Genomic DNA, 5,696 nt, shown 5'->3' with positions numbered 1-5,696 from the left:
CTCAGATCTGAGCCAGGATCCGCCCAGGCCACCATGGGGCCAGGACTGAGAAGCAGGCTTCAGCGACACATTTCCCATTAAACGAAAGAAAAGTGGGCGATTGTGAGCAGTCATACGAACGTAGTGAAATGATGTTGCAGTCCACTCGTTCGAAATAAAACCCATCCCATTAGGAAGACTGTAATTGCAGCCCATTCTGCTCTGGATGAGGCCGATTGTCGGAAGATAAGGGTTTAAAATTGAAAATCAAAGAGCGGTTCCTCAGAGATTCCCAGGAAATGAGGAGCGCACAAGAAGGTATTAAACCCACCCACACAAAGACTTGTCGGCAACCCACACCAAGAATCCTAAAAGTCACCTTAACAGATTTCAAACTTTCGAGTAAAACACAATGACATAAATAAGTCCTTAATCATACTGCACTGCTTGAGTTACCGGATTTTAATGACACCACCTCTCCAGGTCAGGGGGACCTGACAAAGCTAACCCCACCGCCATGAAAAGTCGCCTGCCCCTTTTTATCACTTAGAATACAAATTCCAAGGACTTCCCTGGCGGTCCAGTGGTTAGGACTCTGTGCTTTCAACGCAGGGGGCCCGGGTTCAATCCCTGGTCGGGGGAACTAAGATCCTGCAAGCCGTGTAGCATGGCCAAAAAAACAACAACAACCAACACCACCATTCCAGAACCCATCCCAAACTGGAAGGAAGGACCCCAATGAAACGGAACTCCTGTCCCGCTGATCAGGGAAATACACTCTTCTCAAATAACCGAGCCCCACCCACCCCCTGGCATCAGACCTCACTCACCCTGGTCTCCCATCCGGGGCCCTTGGACTTGGTCTCCATCTCCCGCATTCTGGGAGTCACTTCCTGTCCACGGTGGACGTCCTGTTCCTACTCCTGGCCATCCCTCTAACCAGAATTTCTGGTGCCACAGGGAAAGAGTGGGTTTTCTTGCTAGTTGCTCCCCCACTAAATTCTGACACGGCTGGCCTGGTTCCACCTCCATCAGCTCTGAAGATGGCACAGAAAGCCCTGCCGCTTCCTCCCGCTGGGCACCCTCGTGTGAGTGGAGAAAGTGAGCCTGAACAAGGCCAGAAATGGGGTGTCAGGGAACCTCAGTGGGGAAGGGGTTCCTGGAAGACGGGGCGGCAATAATCAAAACACCCCATCCGCAGCCCACAGCCCGGGCAGGCTCCCCCAACCCACAGACTGCAGACGCCACCCACGAGGCCAGGGTCCTTCGACCCCACGCTCTGCGGCCAGAAGATGGCTCTCTCCTCTACAGACACGAGATCACTATTAGAAGGGAATATTTGAAACACAGAGATGGCATATCTCCATATGTTAATTATGAGCTCTTTCACTGTTTGGTAATGAAATAATACATAGAAACTCTGCAAGTCAGAACACGGCATCTACCTAAAGAGGGCTCAAAACCACTCCTAAATTTCGGAATCTTCGGAAGTAAAAGAGATGGTCACGCTTGTTGACAAACAGTGCTGCTGACCTGGAGGAAGGGAACCGCAGCAGAGAAGGGTGGGCCTTCCCAGCTGCCCCCCTCCCCACCATTCAGAGTGGTGAGCCCTGCCCCCCACCCCCCAGGCCTCCAGCTTCTGGTTTTTAAGACTCTCAGGATTTGGGAATGAGACTGAGTAGACAAGCACTTTAAAATTCATTACCAGGAGGTTCCCACGGACTTTGCTTCCATGCATAGGAAATAGTCCATTTCTCCAAGTACTTGCCTACAAGTCCAGTTTGGGGGAATTGATGTAGATTGTTCCATTTTGTGTTCTTCAACCGGAGGAAATTTTAAAATTCTTCCTTCCAGCTCAACAGAGCGAATCCCTGCATCTACTGCTTCTGTGAAAGGAGGACAAAGACCCTCCTGGGGCCGCAGAATCTGGCAGCAGCTTCTCCCTGGATTCTCAGGGCAGCCAACGGCGTCGGGGGAACAGGACATCAGGCCAAAGGCCCCATGGTGGCGACCAGCCTGACTCATGCACTGGGGCGGTCCCAGGTGGTTCAGGAAGAGGGCCTGGCGTCAATCCATTTGCCAAATCACCAGAGAAATAAGGTATTTTTTAAATAAATAATGGCTCGTGAGCCCAGGGTTCGGGTCCCCCGCCCATGGGGTCAGCGCCCCCAGCACCCCCAGCATGGGGGTAGGGTGCTCTCAGGGAAGGGATGTCTCCCTAGAAGAATGTTATCACACCTCAGGATCAGCCTGTGTGTCACAGGGAAGCCTCTGAAGCTCCCCATAGGCTCCCCCACGGGTTCTTGGTTTCCTCTCAAAACCCCACAAGCAAACCCCGGACCAGGGGCCCCAGGGAGCCTGTGCGCTGGGAGGCCCCCCGGGGGGTCAGCTGGAATGCTATTTGCTGGACCCCTGCTCAGTGGTGCAGCATCAAAGGAGGGAGAGGGAGGGGGAGGGGATGGGGAGGGGTTGGGGAGAGGGAGGGAAAGGAGAGGGAGGGTGAGGGGAGGGGGAGGAGTGGAGGAGGGGAGGGGATGGGGGAGCAGGGAGGGAGGAGGAAGGGAGGGGGAGAGGGAGGAGCAGGGAGGGAGGCAGAGGAGCAGGGGGAGGGGAGGGGGAGAGGGAGGATCAGGGAGGGAGGAGGAGGAGCAGGGGGAGGGGAGGGGGAGAGGGAGGATCAGGGAGGGAGGAGGAGGAGCAGGGGGAGGGGAGGGAGAGAGGGAGGGGAGGAGGAGGGAGAGAATGTTCCTGAGGAGGACAAGAGAGGGAGAGAGAAGGGAGGGCTGGGGAGAGAGGCGAGGGGAGGGAGGAGGCAGAGGACAGGAAAGGGGGAGGGAGGGAAGCAAGGCAGGCCCTCCCCCTCACACAGGGTCTGTGGGCGATGGAGCCTTTCTGGAGGTCAATCTGCAGCCTTCACATTCGGCCCAGCCATTCTACTTCTGGAAATGTACCGTAAGGAAAGAATCATGGGGATCTGCCAAAAAGAAAAAGGCTTCCCTGGTGGCACAGTGGTTAAGCATCCACCTGCCAATGCAGGGGACAAGGGTTTGAGCCCTGGTCCAGGAAGATCCCACATGCCGTGGAGCAACTAAGCCTGTGCACCACAACTACTGAGCCTGTGCTCTAGAGCCCACGAGCCACAACAACTGAGCCCACGCACCACAACTATTGAAGCCCGTGTGCCTAGAGCCCGTGCTCCGCAACAAGAGAAGCCACCGCAACGAGAAGCCCGCGCACCGCAACAAAGAGTAGCCCCCGCTCGCTGCAACTAGAGAAAGCCCGCGCGCAGCAACGAAGACCTGACACAGCCAAAAATAAGTAAATAAATTAATTAATTAATTAATTAATTTAAAAAAAGAAAAACAGAGCTACAGGGTGTTTATGACAGCATCGTTCAGGGCAGAAAAACATTCTAAACAAGCCCAATGTCCAAGCGAGGGGCCTGGGTCAGTGCACGATGGACAAACTCCCATCGCTGCGGGTGGAAGAAAGAGGCTCCTGCCGCAGCGGAGGGGGAGGCGTGTGGGCAGCTATGCACGTGCCAAGCACACAGAAGAACCCGCGTGAACAATGCCTCCCCCCACTCCCCACTGCAGGAAAAATCCAGGATGTCTAAGTTTCCTGTTTGCTGATCTGTATTTTCTAATACAATGAAATTGGAGGCTTGTGATAACTAAAGTTGTTAAAAGAAAAAGTGTTCTCTTGCCCAAAACTGCTTTAATACTCAACAACTGCGTTAAGCCATATGACACTGCTTATATTTGACCACTTCTGACTTAACAAAAACAGCCGTTTCATAGGGTTCAACGTGATCTTGTCCTAAAATCCAGATGAGCTGTGAGACGCACAGGAATCATTTCCTCTTGGGGACTTGTGAGGGGCCGTGACTGACTGACCCTCTCGGTGCGGGTCCCCCGTTCCCCCAGGAGACACCAGCCCCACCGCGCCGAGCGCCTCCCACGTGCCCGATGCCACCGTGACCCTGTGCGAGGATCGTCTCACCCGTGACTCACGTCATCTTGCAAAGCATGCGGGGGGGCTTTGGGGGGCAGGCCGGGTCCAGACAAGCCCTTCCCACCCTCCATCCTTGCTGGCTGGGCTCATTTACAAAACAGCGGGGTCCTGACTGGGCTTCTCTCTCCTCTGCGGGGCTCGCTCCTTCCTCTGAATCCTGTACCTCCTCCAAAAATACTGGAGGTGACCATTACAAACGTTAAAGAAGATGTAATGACCCCTAACCAGGGTTCCAGCTGCCGGCTGGGCCTGTTTTCCCGAGTGCCCACCAGGCCGCCCTTCCTGTGGAAACAAAGCTGTCCCGGCCACCCACTCAGCGCTGGCCAGGAATCCTCAGCGCCAGCCCAGAAACACAGACCCTCAGCTCCCTTTTGCCTCCTGGCTGAACTGCCAACCGCACACACATCAGCTTTGGTCCATGATGTCGTCTGTGACCAATGTCACCCCCTAAAAAAATGGCCACTGGTCACTCACAGAAGTGACCCAGGGCTGATCAGGGGAGGGCAGCCATTTCAGGACCTCAACACATAAGAAGGGAGCAGAAATCATGAGAGAAATGCAAATCAAAACTACAATGAGGTATCACCTCACACTGGTCAGAATGGCCAACATCAAAAATTTACAAACAATAAATGCTGGAGAGGGTGTGGAGAAAAGGGAACCCTCTTGCACTGTTGGTGGGAATGTAAATTGATACAGCCACTATGGAGAACAGTATGGGGGTTCCTCAAAAAAATAAAAATAGAGTTACCATATGATCCAGTGATCCCATTCTTGGGCATATATCCAGAGAAAACTCTAATTCGAAAAGATACATGCACCCCTATGTTCATAGCAGCACTATTTACAATAGTCAAGACATGGAAACAACCTAAATGTCTGTCGACAGATGAATGGATGATGAAGATGTGGTACATATATACAAAGGAATACCATAAAAAAGAATGGAATAATACCATTTGCAGCAACATGGATGCAACTAGAGATTATCATACTAAGCAAAATAAGTCAGAAAGGCAAATACCATATGATATCACTTATATGTGGAATCTATAACATGACACAAATGAACTTATCTACGAAACAGAAACAGACTCATGGACATAGAGAGCAGACTTGTGGTTGACAAGGGGGAGGGAGCTGGGGGAGGGATGGAGTGGGAGTTTGGGATTAGCAGAGGCAAACTATTATATGGATAAACAACAGGGTCCTACTGAACAGCACAGAGAACTATATTCAGTACCCTGTGATAAACCATAATGGAAAAGAATATAAAGAAAAGAATGTATATATATACATATATATATATATATATATATAAAAGAATCACTGTGTTGTACAGCAGAAATTAACACAACATTGTAACTCAACTATACTTCAATTTTAATTTAAAAAAATTATTTTTTAAAAAAAGAAGGAAGCAGAGGCCCAGGGCACTGCTTTCTGGAGTTGTCAGACAGAGGAAACCTGGGCAGGGTGCCCACAAGCTTACCGGGGGGCTTATCTCACCTGGGGATGGCCCCCCAGCACCCGCGCAGACTGCATCTTAGAAGCTGGTTCTTTCCAAGCACCCAGGAATCTGGGGCATTAAAAAAATCTATTCTAAATACTGGACTGAACTTTTCCTCAGGTTCCGTGTGGACAGGAAAGAAGGAAGACCAACAGGGACGACAAAGCCAAGGGCCTGGAGCTGGACGGGGTTG

This window comes from Eschrichtius robustus, chromosome 1 (genome assembly GCF_028021215.1).
Source record: "Eschrichtius robustus isolate mEscRob2 chromosome 1, mEscRob2.pri, whole genome shotgun sequence".
NCBI lineage: Eukaryota > Metazoa > Chordata > Mammalia > Artiodactyla > Eschrichtiidae > Eschrichtius > Eschrichtius robustus.
The sequence above is the reverse complement of the archived record's forward strand: the minus strand, read 5'-3'. Positions refer to the sequence as shown.